Here is a 20,403-nt window from a genome sequence, read left to right as displayed (position 1 = left end):
TGTCTGTTACAGGGAGACAAATTTGAAACGTGCACCGATCAGAGAGATATGCAAGCATACTTTCTATGTTTTCTATCACTCGAGTCAAAAGCCAGACATCATATGTACTACTCTATCTTCTGTTGCTTCTGCAGGTAAGTGCCCGTTGGGCTCTGGGATTCCGTATGCTAATTAGCAGATTTCACTATACAGCCTCCTTTGGCACCTCCCTTCATCCCTCTCTATGTGGGATGTCATCAGTACATGATTATGTATGCAACCACATATCCTCCTAAGCCCAAGCAGGCTCCTCCCACAACTAGTTCTTGTACCTAAATGCAAGAAAGCAACCAAAGGTGTACTATTCTAGAATATTACAAGAGTTAACTTTGGTGCCTCTTGTTCACCCGGATACGAGATGCCTTTCTTGTAAATGGATACATATCAGTCTGCGGACAAAGGAGTGTACAATCTCAGCTATTCACTCAATAGCCGACAAAATAGTTGTGTGAAAGTGCCATCTTTCTTGAATGGTATGCCCCCACTTTTTGCTGAATTGCTGAATGTACTTTGACTGAGTGTGCCCTGGACTCCTGCCAATCAGGAGCCCAGGGCCTATGTTCCTTCCCAAACAAAAATCTCAAAACAAAATTGGCAAACCCTGGCCACATGTCAGCCCCTGGTAAGTGGAACCCTAGGTACCCAGGGCCTTGTGACCAGGGAAGGCCTCTAAGGGCTGCAGCACTCATTGTGCCACCCTTAGAGGCCCTGTACCCTAACACACACACACTGCCCTGGCAGGCTGAGTGTCTGGGTACAAGACAAAACAGAGAATCGACATGGCACACATCCCTGTGTGCCATGCCCACAACCTTCACTGCCCTGGCATACATCAGCCACCCCTCTAGCTGGGTGCCCTATGCCAGTGGTGTGGGCACAGAGGCAGGAGCCCGGTGCCCCTACAGTACCCAGGTCCATTCCTGGGCCATGTAAGTGCAGTGCTTCCATTTAAGAGTACATGGTGCTGGGAGCTTGTCAAACACGAACTCCACAGCACTATAATGGCAGCACAGAAGACTGAGAAGTTTGGTATCAAACTGCTCAGCACATTAAACCCACACTGATGCCAGTATGGTATTTAATGTACCAAGCACCACAGAGGGCATCTTAGAGAGGCTCCCTGAAACCTAACCTACAATCCACGTCTGTTCTGAGGCTGCCTAGGCTGCCACACAGCAGACATGTTGCTGGACCCCTGGGTAGGAGAGCCCCTGCTCTCCTGGGTCTGCAACAATGCACATCCTGGGCGAGATGCTAGATCTCCTCCCCCAGGATGGGCAGGGGGAAGCTTCAAAGGCATGCCGCCTCTGTGAGCTTCCCCAGACCACTTGCAACCCCCACTCTGGCGGGAAGCTTGGCCGGAAGCCCCAAACAAGGACAGGGGATGGGCCAGCCTGCCAACTCCACCCCTCAGGTGGGGAAGGCGAGGTGAAGCACATCTCCGGGCGCTCGCCATCTTGAAGATGGGAGGCCCTACCCAATCAGGACTAGGCTGCTGCCCCCCTCCCAGAGGAGAGTGGCTGAATAGGGGGTGTACTCACCTCAGGACAGGGACCCATTGGTCCCTGCCCTTCGCCTACCTGTAACGCCCCTAAATTTAGTATTTAGGGGCACCCTGAACCTTCCTTCCCCAGATTCCAGATTCCGAAATACAAAGAAGAGGAAGAAGAAAGAAGACCTGCCCTGCAGCTGCTAAGAAGAGGAAGACACCAACTGCTTTGGCACCAGCCCTACAGGCCTGGCGACACTCGAACCTGCTCCTGCTCCAACCCGGCATCTATTGTGGCCAGCAACCTCACAAACCCCGGAGGACCTGGCTACCTTTTGGCTGTAAGCCCCTGGGACTCAAATGAGTAGAGGCTCTACTCAAAATCTACTTCTAATCCCTGGCATCAGCCCGGAACCGCGAACCCTACACACTCTGCACCCGCCAAGCCTGGCCTGTGCCGGAGTGACCAAAGACCACGAGGACGACCCTACGACGACTGTGAACCCGAGTCCGGCACCCAAGGACTTCCCTAGACGCTCCTGATGACACCTGCAGCCTCAGAACCAGGTACCCCCCCAACGCGATCAACAGAGGGTAAGATTTCCCGACACCAAAAGGCACCCCTGCACCCGGCGCCCTGCGGCTCCCTGTGCCCAAATCCTGGGTACCTACCTATCCTCCAACTACCCAACTTACCTCTCGAAGTGGTGGTGGCACCTAAAGAATCTTCGTCCCCGAGCTTGCAATCTTTTTCTAAACCGGAGCTCTCCCATTGAAATCAATTGAGCGCCCAAGAGCTCAAAAGCACCCTGCACCCAGCCGCCCGAGTGGCCCTGGCAGTGTAACCTCTACACCTATCTACTTCCCCATTTGCCCTGAGCAAGTGACCAGGAGCCCAGCTCCCACAGCCGCGTAGCCTGCTAGTCAGCAGCCACCAACCAAGGCCCCCCTACATCTCATAGGATAACATTGGGCCTAACTCTCTCTGCACCCGGCTGCCCCTGTGCCGCTGAGGGTGAAAAAACTCTACCTACCTGACCCTGGGAGACCCCTGAGTCTATGCCCAGAACCTTAACTCTGCCAGTCGAGTACTTACCTTCACACCTGATACAGATCAGGGTATCAAAAATATGCCCACTACCACAGATAGAGTAATCTCACAGTTACACGCACATACATTCATCATACGCTAGGGCCCATTTCACTAACATACACTCAAATACTCTACCAGCAATAAACCTGTGGGAAGAAAACTCCTAAACCACCCTGCATCTATATCTAAGTGATAGGACCTGATTATAGTGGTTGTCCTTAAACATACCATAAGCAATCTATAAACAATGATCAAAAATATACTCAATAATTGACAAGGAAAGAAATATTCAACACCATGTTTAAAAGTTATATTGCTTTATCTAAAATTAGTCAAAATAAATCAGAATAAATCATTTCTTATAGTTACCTATTCTAACTAAGTGTCAGAACGGGTCAGGACCAGTCTCTTGGCAAAGTCTCTCAGGACAGTCCTCAGCATCAGTCCTCAGCAACGCAAGTTCACGCAGCGAAGGTAAAATGGCAAGTGGCAAAAGAGTGGGGAGAGCCCTCCCTAAGCTAACAGTTTTTATAATGAAAAATACAATAGAAACACACATAAAATTGGCAGGATAAACTGTATCACTGAGCAGAACGAGAAGGAAGAGATGTAACATTGCTACATCTGAAAATCGTCGCTCAGGAAAAGTCACAGGACGTAACCACGGAACAGGAACCAAGAAACAGAAACTATTAAAGTATCCAACTCATTCCGCTTCCCTCGGCAGCCGAGCTACAGCTCAGAGTTTATTTCAGAAGCTCCTTTGTCCTCCGAGATCGCCAAGGACACTTTCACTTTTCTTGGAGAACACCCAAAACTGCTGCTGTCCTCATGGAAAGTTTTATAGAAGGACCATGGTCAGTTGTCTTCAACCGATTTCCAGCAGGGGTCTCCCTTGCCACATCACAGAATATTCACTCGAGGCCAGGCTCATAAAATCAGCCATCATGGATTAGGCCTCCATAGGCCACAATAGCCCATCTTTAATTAAAGAGACAAAATAAACGTTACTACAGCATAATGATTAAACAGTGTAAACCCCACTAATACCCTTATGTGTATGCATTTATCTAGCTTTGCGACATAAAAAGCATTAATTCAGACAGCGTTTTGTGCTCAAAATAAATAGCACACAGCAACGTTTAAACATGAAAACTTGCACGTTATTGTAAATACAGAAACAGCACACGCATGCTAACCCTCATGTAACTTTCTCTTGTGTTAGGACAAACGGGTTGATTAGTAAAACACACTTGCACAAGACAAATAATTAGTTGTTATTTATTAATAAATTAATAAAACACATAGACATGCCAGAGCTTCAAAAACCCATGAATTTTCTAAAAGAAAACTCTGCTCCAGCAATCCCCCCTTTGGTGATTTTATCACCAAATAAACCCAAAAAAAAAAAAAAAAAATAGTGAAAATTTAGTCCCATTTTAGGAGATATCAGAAATGTCTTTTCCCCTTAGACAACATTACACACCAGTCACTCTTTCATCATCTCTCTTTGTCTCTAAATAAACACTCTCCCTCAATTCTTCTAATTCAATTTCTTCTGGTTCTCTTTTCAAAATCTTATTTTTCTTTTCATTTTTCAATTTCTCTTTCCCTCTCCTGTTTTTACAACACACACACACCAATCTTAGTATCAGTAAAGCAACAATTATACAAGACAAAGGAAATAATATCCTACCTATAATAGTACTACCTATTTTTGCAATAAAATCCTTAACAGCTATCATCTTATTAGCTATTTTAGTCCACAAACTCCCAGTTTCAAGTGGTACTAATTCTTCATGCAAATCCGTAATATTTTTGATATAGACCTTCAGGTCTTTACTTTCGTCAGGAATGTAAGTGCAACAATGTTGAACTTTCAATATTCCACAAACTCCACCCTCCTTGGCCAAAAGAATATCAAGGGCAAGTCGATTTTGCATTGACATGGCACGTACGGCACTTAATTCCGTATTTACCAAAAGAAACCCTCCTGCGGTATTTGTCGATAAGCGATCAACCACTGTGGACAGTTTCCGAATTCCATAAGCATTTAAAGAAATTCCCACTGCTGGAATCAAAACCCCAAAAATGTCACCCACAATTCCAGACCAAGTTTCTCTCTTAAAACGTGTTAGTAAATTAATATCTTCTACATCTCTTATTTTATCTGTATGAAAAATCTTAGGAAAAACCAGGCCCACATAACACGTGCCATACCAATGGTCAGGCAACTTGTAATAAGCCTTGTTCCCACAAACATAGTACACTCCCGGAAAAATTGTATCTTCTCCACCTCTGAAACCCCAACCAGTCGCAATGAAGTATGTATCATGGCACTCACTAGTTCCAACAAAATATGTATCATATTGGGATTTCCTTCTGGTAATGCATAGTTTACCCTTCTGTGGTGTATCCAAAGCTAAAGTTGGACTAACCCCATTTTTCAATTCTTTTCCCATTTCAATGTCCCAAATTGTCTCACTCACTTCATATTTTCCCGCTTTCTCATGCATGTTCACTCTCCTTTCCTCTACCATATCCAGGAAAGCTTTCTCTTCTTCTTTCAGACTGCAAGTTAAATTATTCTTAAAAATGTAATCTAATGTTAATCCTTTTTCTTCTATAAAAATCTCACCAAAAGTGTTAGCTTCTTTAGCTGGATTCAGCTCTTTGTTCATTGGCAAGTGCCCAAAAATACTATCTCTGTTAGACATCTTATAATCTATTTTCCCTAACAAATAAAAAACACTACTTAAAATACTACAAGAAATACCATATGTAGCTGGCAAATGGTGATAAGTAACACCCTCTGAAACGGATGCAGGTAACTGCATGCAGACATAGCAATCCCTCACTTCCATTGTCTTCACATATTCATACAACAGTTTTGAAAAAACATTACTGGAAAAATTATTAATTGACCTATCTTTATGTATGTAACTACTACTTCTAATAGGAACTACTTTTTGTGAATTCTTCTCTATATTAGTCATATTTTCTGTATTCATCCCAAACTCTACTTTGAAAGTAACTAATAAAACTAAAACACCCCATAGAAGCATTAATAATCCAGTACAACAGCAGCACATCCTACACCACCTCTTAAAGAAGGCACATCTATTTTGATTATTCTCTATGTTAGCCATTTTCTGTTTAGCCTCTACTACTCCACTACTGTTTGAACTCTCAAATTCTTTTAGCCTCTACTACTCCACTACTGTTTGAACTCTCAAATTCTTCAGTGTCTGTTCCAACTCTTCAGTTTCTCCAAATGATCTTTCTATTCACTCAGTCCAAGTGAATCCTTCTTTTACTCAGTTTGGATACTCATCATTTTTCACTCCAATTTCTTCAACATCAAACTGTATCAGATCTCCAGTATCACAATCCTCAGTACCCGACTCTTCTCCAATGTCAGTCAAGAGTACTTTCAGGATTTCACCAGTATCTTCCTCAACCACTTCTCTCAAGACCACTTCCGGATTATCTCGAGTCACTGTTTCTTCTTTTCCTTCTTCAGACAGTGTCACATAAGACCATTCCGGTGATCTGTACTTTTGGTTGAGTCTTTTAACTCTTTTTATTTCTACTGGTTCTTTTGACTCCTTTGATTCTTCTCCTTCAGCTTTTGAACTTTGACTTGATACTTCATTCACTTGTTCAGCTTTCGATGAATTTACTCTTATTATTTTGCATCTCAGCCTCTTAACTCTGTTGTTAGGCCAACGATCTCCTTTCACAACCTTTTTCGGTCTTACTTCTTTCTTATTCTTTTCTTCAATCCAAGTTCTCTTCCTCAGAACTCGACCCTCTGTTTGTTCATTTTCATCATTCAATTCTGTCTCAAGTGCCTTTTGTTTTCGTTTCACAGCAGTCTTCTTTTTCTCCACAGATTTTTCCACCACTATTTGAGACTTCCCTACTTCTGTCCCTCCTCGGGTCTCCGACACGCAATCTTCTTGCTGTCTACTTGTCCCTTCATCTAGCTCCTCATCAATGTTCCCTACACCTCCTCGGGGGTCTTCCGCAATCTGTCCCTCTCTATCTTCTTCTGACCCTGCTTCTTCAAGTACAATCTCAAGTGGTTCTTCAATCTCCTCCTCTTCTGATTCAGGAGTAGTTTCTGCGTGATTTCTCTTTTCTTTTCTTTTTCCTCCACTGCTACTTGAAACTTCAGGCTCTTTTACAGAATCTGATCTCCTTTCTGATACTCGCAGTGAATCTCTTGAAGCACTTTCTGCTTCTTTTCTCACTGATTCCGTATCTTCAGGATCTTCACCATCACTAGAATCTGACTCTTCAAAATACTCTTCACCAGTCCCTTCTTTTGGATTTGGAACTCTCAGAGTATGACTTGCATGTACCCAGTGCTTCACCCCAGCACACTTTACTGCAGTTGTCGTAGTCAGAATAACTTGTCTTGGCCTTCCCCACCTTGGAATCAAGCAATTTCTTCTTCTGTGCACCTTAATCCTCACCCAGTCTCCTGGACTTAGATCATGGGCTTGCTTCTTCTCAAGTGTGGTAGCTTCTTCTCCAACCTGGTGAAACACAGAATGAACTGCGTCAGCCAGGCCTTTACAGTAATCCAAAATCATGTCATCAGTTATTGTCACCAATTTATTCACAGGCACATATGCATGGCGCATTGCACGTCCCATGATTATCTCATGCGGGCTCAATCCTGTAGTTCTATCTGGAGTAGATCTCATAGTCATCAAAACTAGAGGCAAAACATCTGGCCATTTCATGCCAGTGGCTAAGCACATTTTTCCAATCCTATTCTTGATTGTGCCATTAATCTGCTCAACCACACCAGAAGCCTCTGGTCGGTATGCACAATGTAGCTTCTGCTGTATTTTCAATGCTTCACAAATCAAACCTATGAGTTCATTTTGAAAGTGTCTACCTCTATCAGACTCAACTGTAACTGGAAACCCGTACCTAGGAATCAACTCCCTCAACAGTAACTTTGCCACTGTTAATCCATCATTTCTTCTAGTCGGGTAAGCTTCCACCCACCTTGAAAACAAACAGACTACCACTAGAACATACCTCAGTCTGTTTACTTGGGGCATTTCAATGAAATCAATCTGCATTCTTGTAAAAGGACCTCCTTCTCTGCCTATTGTTCCTAGACTCACCACTGTCTTTTTCCCAGTGTTAAATTGCTGACAAATCAAACACCTTTGACAGATGCTCTCTGCAATTGTCCTGAACTTTGCATTGTACCAGGTTTGTTTAAAGGACCTAACCATTGCGTCCCTCCCCAGATGTCCCTGGCCATGATACATCCTTGTCATTGACGACAAGATTGAGTTTGGCATCACTGGTCTGCCATCTCTGTAGACCCAAACATGGTCTGTTTCTCTTGGAGCACATCCTGCCTTTACCCAATCTTGTTTCTCTTCTTTTCCTGCCTCATCTTGTAACTGCTTCACTTCATCCCACGTTTCTAGGACATTAGTAAACATCACAGAAAGAAAAGACATTTCCTTCTCTCTTTCCCTGTTAATCGACTGGTTCGTCTTGGCGCAATACTGCGCCACATCGTTGGCATACCTATTGCCAACCGTGATAAAATCATCCCCTGGACCATGTGCTGCACATTTTACAACTGCTAACTCCTTAGGCAGCTGTATCGCCTCAAGCAATTTTCCAATCAGTTCAGCATTCTTTATCGGAGTTCCACCCGATGTCAAGAAACCTCTTTGTAGCCAAAGCTGGCGAAAGTCATGCACCACTCCAAATCCATACTGACTATCGGTCAACACAGTTGTTCTCAAATCTTTCCCAATCTCACAAGCTTTTGTCAATGCCACTAATTCAGCAACTTGCGCAGATTTCACTCCTTTCAATGGTGATGCTTCCATAACCTCTGAAACTTTGCACACCGCATATGCTGCACATAACACACCATTATCATTTCTCAGGCATGATCCATCCACAAACAACACATGATCACTCTCATGTAAGGGAAGATCCCTTATGTCTGGTCTTGGTTTTGTACAGTACTCAAGCACATCCAAACAATCATGATCATCTTCCATTTTCACACCCACATTTTCAATGTCTGGTAAAAGTGTCGCTGGATTCACATTCACACATCTCTCAAGAGTCACGTTTGATGCTCCCAGAATCACTTTTTCATACTTAGTCAACCGACTATGTGACATATGCTGAGTTCTGCTTCTTGTCAAAAGAATTGCCACATTGTGAGGTACGAATACCCTTACAGGATATCCCATTATGATCCCCTCACTCTGTTCCAGGCTTCTGCATGTTGCAGCCACAGATTTCAGACAACCTGGTAAACCCACAGCCACAGGGTCAAGTGTCGATGAGAAGTACGCAATAGGTCTTCTCAGTTGTCCATGTTTCTGGATTAACACTGAAAGTGCACATCCATTTCTCTCACTGCAGTACAGTTCGAACTCTTTTTCGTAGTCAGGCATACCCAAAGCTGGAGCTTCACACATTTTAGTTTTGAGCTCTTCAAATGCTGCCAATTGTTCTGCATCCAGATCCAATGGATCTGTCATTTCACTTTTTGTCAATTTAATCAATGGCTTTGCTATCAGGGAAAAATTAATTATCCACTGACGACAATATCCCACCATACCCAGGAACATTCTCACTTCTCTCTGGGTTTTTGGAGCTTTCATTTCTCTGATTATTCTGATCCTGTCAGTCGTCACTTTTCTCAGACCTTTTTCAATATTGTGTCCAAGATAATGAACCTCTTTCTTGCAAAATTGCAATTTGGCTGGAGATACCTTTAACCCTCCATCTGCCAGATGATTCAGTAAAGCTATGGTATCCACTTCACAAGCTTCACGTGTCTTTGATGCCACCAATAGGTCATCAATGTATTGTACTAGCACTGAACTCTCAGGCATGATCAGACTTTCCAACGATCTTTTCAATAACTGATTGAATATCGAAGGACTCTCCGTATACCCCTGTGGGATACGACACCATGCTAAAATCCGCTGGCCAAACCTAAATGCAAAAATCGGCTGGCTGTCATGATGCAATGGAATTGAAAAGAACGCATGACACAAATCAATCACTGTATACCACTCAGCATCATGTGGAATTTGATACAGAATCACTGATGGATTTGGCACAATGGGACAACATGCCACCACAATCTGATTAATTTTTCTCAGGTCTTGCACTATTCTGAATTTGCCATTAGGCTTTTTCAGTCCCATTATCGGTGAATTACACGGACTACTCAATAGTTCTCTCAGAACTCCTTGCTGAATCATTTTCTCAATTATAGGAGTTATCCCTTCAATTATTTCTGGTGTCATTTTGTACTGAGGAATGTTAGGATATGTAATTCCCTCTTTCACTGCAATTTTCACTGGATCTACATTATTCATCAATCCCACATCCTCTACTGTAAAATCCCAAACTGCTCTTTTCACTGTGTCTCTCAGCACTTGAGGCAAATCCTCCGGATTGAACACTGCAAATGCACCAATTAACTCACTTTCTCTATTTTCTAGAGTCATTCGGTAGAAAACATCATCATCTGGTGTTTCAAAAGCTATTCCATCCGGTGTACAGAAAATTGTGCAGTTCATCTTACACAATAAGTCCCTACCTAACAGGTTCACTGGACTCGTGTCACAGACAATAAATCTGTGCATGTCTGAAAATTTCCCTATCTGTACTCTTACTGGTTCAGTAAGACGTGTTCTGATTTGTGTATTGGCTACACCAACTACTTGGATTGCTTCATCCGAGAGAGGAAGATTTCTAACATCTGTTGACCTGACAGTTGATCTTGTCGCACCTGTGTCTACCAAAAAAGTAACACTCTCTTCATTTATTTTTCCATCCACAAATGGTCCTGCCTGGTCTATTTCTAGAGTTGCACCAAGTATGCACTCTTCCTCCTCTCTTCGGCACCGTCAATAATCACCCTCAGACTCACTCCCTTCACTCTTTAACAAGTACTGCTGTACTTTGTTAGTACGTCTTGGTTTATTTACCTGCTCATCATTGTAGAATCCCGAATCCTGATTGTATTTTTGTACCCCTCTATTCTGCGGCAAGGGCGGTTTTGGCTCTTGACTCTGCTGTCTCACAACTTTCTGTTGCTGTTGCTGCTGGTTATTCCCTTCATTCTGCACCTGTTGATTTAAGGATTTACCCTCATTATTCACTAATGGTGGATTAGGACATTCAGATCTCCAATGTCCCAGTTGGCCACAGTTGTGACACGGGAACTTTTTCTTTGCTTCCTCAAGACTTCCCTTTCCTTTTCCTGCAAATCTCGGTCTATTCCCTGCATTATTTCCTGGATTATTTGCCTGTTCCACCAACTGTGCTTCTTGTCTTTCTGCAACTTTCACCTGTGCCCACATCGCTTTCTCTTTCAGCTTTCTTTGTTTTGCTTCAATTTCATCACTGAAATATTTTGCATGCCTCAGGATCTCATCTACTTTCTTACTCTGCCAATCCACTGTGTGTTCACGAATTCTCTCACCGATTTCAGGTCTAAGACCATATACAAATCGGTATACAAAATGACTTAAATCCTTGTCACCCAGGTGTTCATCTCCACTGAATTGTTTAAAAGCCAGTATCAGCCTTTCGTAAAAAGCATGAACTGATTCCTTTGCTTCCTGTTGTGTTCGATCTATCTTAACCCAGTCTGTCTCTTTTGGAGGTACTTTACTCTTCAGGTATACCATCACCTGATCATACTTCCTCATCACTTCTGGATCTGGTGCCCCTGTTCTTGGATCTCTTGGATACTCTTCAGTAGGCCAACTCACAACTATTTTACACTCAGTCCACAAGTCTGCTGGAACAATTATATCAAACAGACTATTCAGGTCAACCCACAGCACTTTTGACAATTTCACAAACCTGTCTACCTGCCTATACCACTCGACGGGCTTTTCTCTCAATCGAGGGAAATCATTCGTAAATGATAAAATATCCTGTCTGGTCCATGGAACATGTACATATCCTCCTCCAGGTATTTCTCTCATGGGATAGTTACTCACTGGTTTCTCCTTTTCTCTCACTGGAAATGCTGAATAAGTTGTTCTGTCTTCAGATTCCTCTCTTTTCTTATACCACCTATCCTTCCACTTTTCTACATCACCCCATCTTCGCAATAATGCCACCATTTCTTTAATCTGTCCTGTTCTACCAGAAGTATTCAAATTTTCAATGTCCTTCTCTGTGAAATCCATCCTATACGTTTTCTGTAAAGCCTTTACTCTATCAATGTCAACTCCTTGCTCATTTGCTATCGCTCTTAGTCTATCATGTGTATTTCTTGCTCTCCATGTTATGCTCTTGCACATAAACATTAATTCACCATCATGATGACTCTTCAGGATTTCTGTTGGAACTGTTCCTGTCACAAGCTCTTCTAATTCTATACGTAACTTAACCACATCAATAACTTGTGAATCCTTATCCTTTTTCTGAAGAACCTTCATCCAATCATTCAAATCGTCAGCCGTTATTTCAGCAGTTTTTCTCACTGGAACCACTTTTTTCTGCGGTTCTAAAATTGGCATCCCTGAACAACTAGGTTCACTAGCATCCAATAGTTCACTACATGTGTCATGTCTTGATCGTCTCAGGTCACTTCTTTCTGTCCTCTTACCCGAGTCTCCTGAAGGACCAGCTGAATTTGTCAAATCATTCCCAACATATGGAACCACCAGTCCATTCTCAACTGTCCTCTGTTTATCAAACACAGGAATAACTGGACCTATAGTTACAGGCACCGTAACAGCTTCTAGATTCTTCGTTAACTCCCTAATTTTCTCAATCAGCTCCGTTGTAGTTCTGGCTAATTGTCTGGCATTTTCATCACTACCTCGATTACTACCTCTAGCTTCAGGCGTCACCTTTTCTGTCTCAATAGTACAAACTGTATTTCTTATCGGAGAAACAACTGGTGTACTCTCATCTGGTTCTGGTCTATATGGAGGTGGTCTTTTGTAAATCATGTCATTCAAGACCTCATCTTCATACTCTCCATATCTTCTCATATCTGACTCAGAAACCCTTTCCACAGAAGGAGCAGAAACTTCAACTGTTCTCATAGGATATAATCCCTCTGACATATTAGCATCTCGCCACCTTTTCATTCGATCATGATGTGTTTCACGATCATGTCTCCTCCCAAACATATATCTGTACTGACCTCCAGATCTTTGTCTTTCTCTATTATATATTTCCTCTTCCCATTCCACCAAAGCCTCGAACTGTGTAGGTCTCGGCTTCGGGTCCAGACGTACCATCTTTTCCCGTAAATTTCTCAACACGGCCAAATTAAATGAACCATGTTCTGGAAAGGCTAGAACACCATCTTCTTTAGTATACTCAACCCAATTCTGCAACCATATACAGGTATGTAATCCATATTTCGCAGCCATGAAGGATGCAGGTGTTTTCGCTGGAGGTAGCAACTCACCCTCTCTCGTTTTGACCTCTTTATCCTTGCTAAACCACTTCTTAACTTTTCCAAAGAAGGTCTTTTTCTTTTTCTCTTCTTGGTAATACATTTTAGCGCTTTACCAAAACTCTCTACTCTTCCCGTACTATAAATATACAATACGAGTTAACGCACCAATCCTGGAGCGTCTACGTCACTAATCAGCTCTTCCAATCCCTGCGCGACTCACACTAACGCACCAATCCTAGCGCGAACCCTATTCTGATTCACTATCCAATCAGTGCGCGGACCTTCTGTGACGTCAGCAGCCGCTGCAGTCTCTGTCTCCTGTCTCTATCACTCGTCTACCCCTCCTTTACAAAACTCTCAGTAGACTTCGTGTGTCAAAATTTCTACAAAATCTATTAGTTACAACATAAAAACATCTCCATTGTCTGCTTCGCTAACCACAGAATAGTAAAAGAGACTATTTCTCAAGGGTCAACAAACTTACATACATCTCATAACTGTTTCCCCTAGGACTTATCCAAAGAGTCTTACAATCAATAAATGTATATGCATCCACGCACATTCATACGAGAAAAATATGGTACATACACACAGAATCCTGCTTCTTGAGAACAGCGCACAATCTGTCTCTGTACAGAATTATAACTCACAACCACTAAGCAACTTCGCCCAGTTCCTCAAACAAGCTCAGAGAATACCTATTACTCCTCCCGCAATAAGCTTTAACGGCAATCCTTACGGATCCCTGGGACTTAAGACCAGAGTTTCACAGATAACCTTCACTATGATACACACTCCTTATATACCAGAAATATATTCTAATAGTAACATACAATAATGTCACTGATTCCGAACCCAGACAATGTGAACGCGCAACTTCTATTGTCACACGTAATTCCTTACAATCCCGTCTTTCCCGAGAGCAGCATATACACCTTCCTCTGCCCTACTACGGAACTGTTTCCAGCTTCCAAGTTCCAGAAGCACTACATATAACTCAACATTACGACTCCAACATATAGTATTAGTGCACAAATACCAACAACATCAAAATAAGTCAATAATCAATAAGCCAATATACAAGCAATCTTATCTTATCAGATCAAGACAACCATCTATAACCATCCTCTGCTACCAGAGAAATTGATACAGATCAGGGTATCAAAAATATGCCCACTACCACAGATAGAGTAATCTCACAGTTACACGCACATACATTCATCATACGCTAGGGCCCATTTCACTAACATACACTCAAATACTCTACCAGCAATAAACCTGTGGGAAGAAAACTCCTAAACCACCCTGCATCTATATCTAAGTGATAGGACCTGATTATAGTGGTTGTCCTTAAACATACCATAAGCAATCTATAAACAATGATCAAAAATATACTCAATAATTGACAAGGAAAGAAATATTCAACACCATGTTTAAAAGTTATATTGCTTTATCTAAAATTAGTCAAAATAAATCAGAATAAATCATTTCTCATAGTTACCTATTCTAACTAAGTGTCAGAACGGGTCAGGACCAGTCTCTTGGCAAAGTCTCTCAGGACAGTCCTCAGCATCAGTCCTCAGCAACGCAAGTTCACGCAGCGAAGGTAAAATGGCAAGTGGCAAAAGAGTGGGGAGAGCCCTCCCTAAGCTAACAGTTTTTATAATGAAAAATACAATAGAAACACACATAAAATTGGCAGGATAAACTGTATCACTGAGCAGAACGAGAAGGAAGAGATGTAACATTGCTACATCTGAAAATCTTCGCTCAGGAAAAGTCACAGGACGTAACCACGGAACAGGAACCAAGAAACAGAAACTATTAAAGTATCCAACTCATTCCGCTTCCCTCGACAGCCGAGCTACAGCTCAGAGTTTATTTCAGAAGCTCCTTTGTCCTCCGAGATCGCCAAGGACACTTTCACTTTTCTTGGAGAACACCCAAAACTGCTGCTGTCCTCATGGAAAGTTTTATAGAAGGACCATGGTCAGTTGTCTTCAACCGATTTCCAGCAGGGGTCTCCCTTGCCACATCACAGAATATTCACTCGAGGCCAGGCTCATAAAATCAGCCATCATGGATTAGGCCTCCATAGGCCACAATAGCCCATCTTTAATTAAAGAGACAAAATAAACGTTACTACAGCATAATGATTAAACAGTGTAAACCCCACTAATACCCTTATGTGTATGCATTTATCTAGCTTTGCGACATAAAAAGCATTAATTCAGACAGCGTTTTGTGCTCAAAATAAATAGCACACAGCAACGTTTAAACATGAAAACTTGCACGTTATTGTAAATACAGAAACAGCACACGCATGCTAACCCTCATGTAACTTTCTCTTGTGTTAGGACAAACGGGTTGATTAGTAAAACACACTTGCACAAGACAAATAATTAGTTGTTATTTATTAATAAATTAATAAAACACATAGACATGCCAGAGCTTCAAAAACCCATGAATTTTCTAAAAGAAAACTCTGCTCCAGCACACCGATAACTCAATTTTCTCCATAGGGTAACATTGACTGGTTTCTTCTGAAAATTTCTTCAAAGTGTGGAGTTTTCAAAACTTAAAATATTCACCAAAAATCAGCCGAGTAACGAAAACGAAAATACTCACCTGCTATTAGGTGAGCTCCCAGTGCTGGATATTGGTGCCCAGCACTGACTCTGAAAAATACTTACAACTGTACTTACCAGTAACCCAATTTTCTTCCATAGGGAATCATTGGCTGTTTTTCTGTGAAATTTCTTCAGAGTGTCAATTTCTGCAAACTTTAAATATTCTTTAAAAATCGTATAACTTCTGAAAACATAATTACTTACCTGTTTTGGATAAAGGTCCCAGTACTGAGTCTAGGCACCCAGTACTGGATTACAAAAGTAACGAGAACATACTATACCTGCAGCTTGAATTTTCTTCCATAGGGAATCATTGACTGTTTTCTATGAAATTTCTTTTTAGTGTCAACTTTTAAAATAGCAAAATATTACTTAAAAATCCTAGTAGTAACTAAGTCGACTTTTATCACTTGTTTCTAAGTACTGTCCCAGGACTGAATCTAGGATCCAGTCCTGGAATCTCTAAAGTAATCCTGAAAGTAATCTATTGCAAATAACTTGAAATTTCCATTGAACTCAATGCATTATTGTGTTTAAAACTGTGTTGCCTATTGCAACAACTTATAACTTTCTACAAAAGCCAATTGCATATTGCAAAAGTATTTAAATAAAGCATCTCATTCTGAGAAAGTATATTTTAATTCCTATTGTTGGTTCTAAAACAAAACAGACATATATTTTTTATACAAACCATTGGCCTAGAGTTCAGTTATTGAGTGTGTGAAATCATTTCGCTGACTGAGTGTGTACAACAAATGCTTTACACTGTCCTCTGATACTGCCTTACTGCTCGACCAAGCTACCACTTTAGAGACTAAGGTTATTTCTAACTTTAGCCTCTGCCAAACCTCTGGGGACTGTGGACTCTGTACACCCTGTACCTATTTTGGAACAGTATATACAGAGCCACTTTCTCACAATAGTACATTTGATCTAAAACCTAGAGAGATGCTGAATAAATGTCTGAATCTTCGGACACTGCGCAGCTTCTAAATCAATTAGCACCCAAAGTTTAATATGTGTACCTTACCTAATGATTAAGCGGACCCTCTTTTACGCATATAAAAAACACGTTGGTTGAAATGAAACAGTTAATGAAAAACATATCGAGCAAAGAGTATTGATATTCTATGAAAAATATCTACACCTTTTTTCTTACTGAATAAATACATTGATGTATAATCAATCATTTTTTGACACAATTGATCTAGCCTCCGTAAAGATTATCCTAAATTACCAACAACAATTGTTGTTCAAGTTGACAAGACTAGGTATTGCGCAAAGTTTTGAATAAGCAACAATCACACCTCGGATACACCGCATTGGTTACAATACTGCCACTATTTGAAGATAACTTCCAATTGGCAATATGAGCAGTCCCACAATCGTGACACTTTTGTCTCTTACAGGGAGACAAAGTTGGAACATATGCACTGATCAGAGAGATATGCAAGCATACTTTCTATGTTTTCTATCACTCAGGTCAAAAGCCAGACATCAGGTGGACTACTTTATCTTCTGTTGGTTCTGCAGATAAGTGCCCATTGGGCTCTGGGATTCCATATGCTAATTAGCAGATTTCACTATACAGCCTCCTTTGGCACCTCCCTTCATCCCTCTCTATGTGTGATGTCATCAGTACATGATTCTGTATGCAAACACATATACTCCTAAGCCCCATCTGGCTCCTTCCAAAACGAGTTATTGTACCTAAATGCAAGCAGAGCAACCAAAGGAGTACTATTCTAGAATATTACAAGAGTTCACTTTGGCACCTCTTTGTTCACCCAGATACAAGATGCCTTTCTTGTGAAAGGATACATATCAGTCTGCCGACAAAGGAGTGTACAATCTCAGCTATTCACTCAATAGCCGACAAAATAGCACATTAGCTCTGCTACTTAGAGAGATGCTGAATGAATGTCTGAAGCTTTGGACACTGTGCAGCTTCCAAGACAATTAGATCACAAAGTTTAATACGTGTACCTTACCTATTGATTAAGAGGACCCTTTTCCACTGATATGAGAAACACTTTAGTTGAAATAAAACAGTTGTTAAAAAAACATATTGACCAATGAGTATTGACATTCTATGAAAAATATCTACACATTTTGCTTACTAAATAACTATAATGATGTATAATCAATCTTCTTTTGACACAATTGATCCAGCCTCCATAGAGACTATCAAAAATTGCCAATATCAACTATTTTTCAAGTTGACATGGCGGGGTATTGGGTAAAGTTTTCAATAAGCAATAATCACGCCTCGGATAGACCTCATTGGCTATGATACTGCCACTGCACAAAGATAACATCAGCTAGGTGATATGAGCAGTCCCACAACGGTGACACTTTTGTCTGTTACAGGGAGACAAATTTGAAACGTGCACCGATCAGAGAGATATGCAAGCATACTTTCTATGTTTTCTATCACTCGAGTCAAAAGCCAGACATCATATGTACTACTCTATCTTCTGTTGCTTCTGCAGGTAAGTGCCCGTTGGGCTCTGGGATTCCGTATGCTAATTAGCAGATTTCACTATACAGCCTCCTTTGGCACCTCCCTTCATCCCTCTCTATGTGGGATGTCATCAGTACATGATTATGTATGCAACCACATATCCTCCTAAGCCCAAGCAGGCTCCTCCCACAACTAGTTCTTGTACCTAAATGCAAGAAAGCAACCAAAGGTGTACTATTCTAGAATATTACAAGAGTTAACTTTGGTGCCTCTTGTTCACCCGGATACGAGATGCCTTTCTTGTAAATGGATACATATCAGTCTGCGGACAAAGGAGTGTACAATCTCAGCTATTCACTCAATAGCCGACAAAATAGTTGTGTGAAAGTGCCATCTTTCTTGAATGGTATGCCCCCACTTTTTGCTGAATTGCTGAATGTACTTTGACTGAGTGTGCCCTGGACTCCTGCCAATCAGGAGCCCAGGGCCTATGTTCCTTCCCAAAACTAAAATCTCAAAACAAAATTGGCAAACCCTGGCCACATGTCAGCCCCTGGTAAGTGGTACCCTAGGTACCCAGGGCCTTGTGACCAGGGAAGGCCTCTAAGGGCTGCAGCACTCATTGTGCCACCCTTAGAGGCCCTGTACCCTAACACACACACACTGCCCTGGCAGGCTGAGTGTCTGGGTACAAGACAAAACAGAGAATCGACATGGCACACATCCCTGTGTGCCATGCCCACAACCTTCACTGCCCTGGCATACATCAGCCACCCCTCTAGCTGGGTGCCCTATGCCAGTGGTGTGGGCACAGAGGCAGGAGCCCGGTGCCCCTACAGTACCCAGGTCCATTCCTGGGCCATGTAAGTGCAGTGCTTCCATTTAAGAGTACATGGTGCTGGGAGCTTGTCAAACACGAACTCCACAGCGCTATAATGGCAGCACAGAAGACTGAGAAGTTTGGTATCAAACTGCTCAGCACATTAAACCCACACTCATGCCAGTATGGTATTTAATGTACCAAGCACCACAGAGGGCATCTTAGAGAGGCCCCCTGAAACCTAACCTACAATCCACGTCTGTTCTGAGGCTGCCTAGGCTGCCACACAGCAGACATGTTGCTGGACCCCTGGGTAGGAGAGCCCCTGCTCTCCTGGGTCTGCAACAATGCACATCCTGGGCGAGATGCTAGATCTCCTCCCCCAGGATGGGCAGGGGGAAGCTTTAAAGGCATGCCGCCTCTGTGAGCTTCCCCAGGCCACTTGCAACCCCCACTCTGGCGGGAAGCTTGGCCGGAAACCCCAAACAAGGACAGGGGATGGGCCAGCCTGCCAACTCCACCCCTCAGGTGGGGAAGGCGAGGTGAAGCACATCTCCGGGCGCTCGCCATCTTGAAGATGGGAGGCCCTACCCAATCAGGACTAGGCTGCTGCCCCCCTCCCAGAGGAGAGTGGCTGAATAGGGGGTGTACTCACCTCAGGACAGGGACCCATTGGTCCCTGCCCTTCGCCTACCTGTAACGCCCCTAAATTTAGTATTTAGGGGCACCCTGAACCTTCCTTCCCCAGATTCCAGATTCCGAAATACAAAGAAGAGGAAGAAGAAAGAAGACCTGCCCTGCAGCTGCTAAGAAGAGGAAGACACCAACTGCTTTGGCACCAGCCCTACAGGCCTGGCGACACTCGAACCTGCTCCTGCTCCAACCCGGCATCTATTGTGGCCAGCAACCTCACAAACCCCGGAGGACCTGGCTACCTTTTGGCTCTAAGCCCCTGGGACTCCCATGAGTAGAGGCTCTACTCAAAATCTACTTCTAATCCCTGGCATCAGCCCAGAACCGCGAACCCTACACACTCTGCACCCGCCAAGCCTGGCCTGTGCCGGAGTGACCAAAGACCACGAGGACGACCCCACGACGACTGTGAACCCGAGTCCGGCACCCAAGGACTTCCCTAGACGCTCCTGACGACACCTGCAGCCTCAGAACCATGTACCCCCCAACGCGATCAACAGAGGGTAAGATTTCCCGACACCAAAAGGCACCCCTGCACCCGGCGCCCTGCGGCTCCCTGTGCCCAAATCCTGGGTACCTACCTATCCTCCAACTACCCAACTTACCTCTCGAAGTGGTGGTGGCACCTAAAGAATCTTCGTCCCCGAGCTTGCAATCTTTTTCTAAACCGGAGCTCTCCCATTGAAATCAATTGAGCGCCCAAGAGCTCAAAAGCACCCTGC

At 42.8% G+C, this 20,403-nt stretch overlaps 2 non-coding genes across 2 annotated transcripts; both read right to left on the bottom strand.

The window, feature by feature from the left end:
* Positions 1–16,915: 16,915 nt before the first annotated feature.
* On the bottom strand, positions 16,916–17,056 carry LOC146783560 (U4 spliceosomal RNA). The gene has a single exon (XR_014971273.1). It is a non-coding gene; the product is annotated as a U4 spliceosomal RNA (small nuclear RNA).
* Positions 17,057–17,876: 820 nt separating this feature from the next.
* Positions 17,877–18,017, bottom strand: LOC146783559 (U4 spliceosomal RNA). Its single transcript, XR_014971052.1, has one exon. It is a non-coding gene; the product is annotated as a U4 spliceosomal RNA (small nuclear RNA).
* Between the last annotated feature and the right edge of the window lie 2,386 nt (positions 18,018–20,403).

This window comes from Triturus cristatus, chromosome 11 (genome assembly GCF_964204655.1).
Source record: "Triturus cristatus chromosome 11, aTriCri1.1, whole genome shotgun sequence".
In the NCBI taxonomy this organism is placed as follows: Eukaryota; Metazoa; Chordata; class Amphibia; order Caudata; family Salamandridae; genus Triturus; species Triturus cristatus.
The sequence above is the reverse complement of the archived record's forward strand: the minus strand, read 5'-3'. Positions and strand labels throughout refer to the sequence as shown.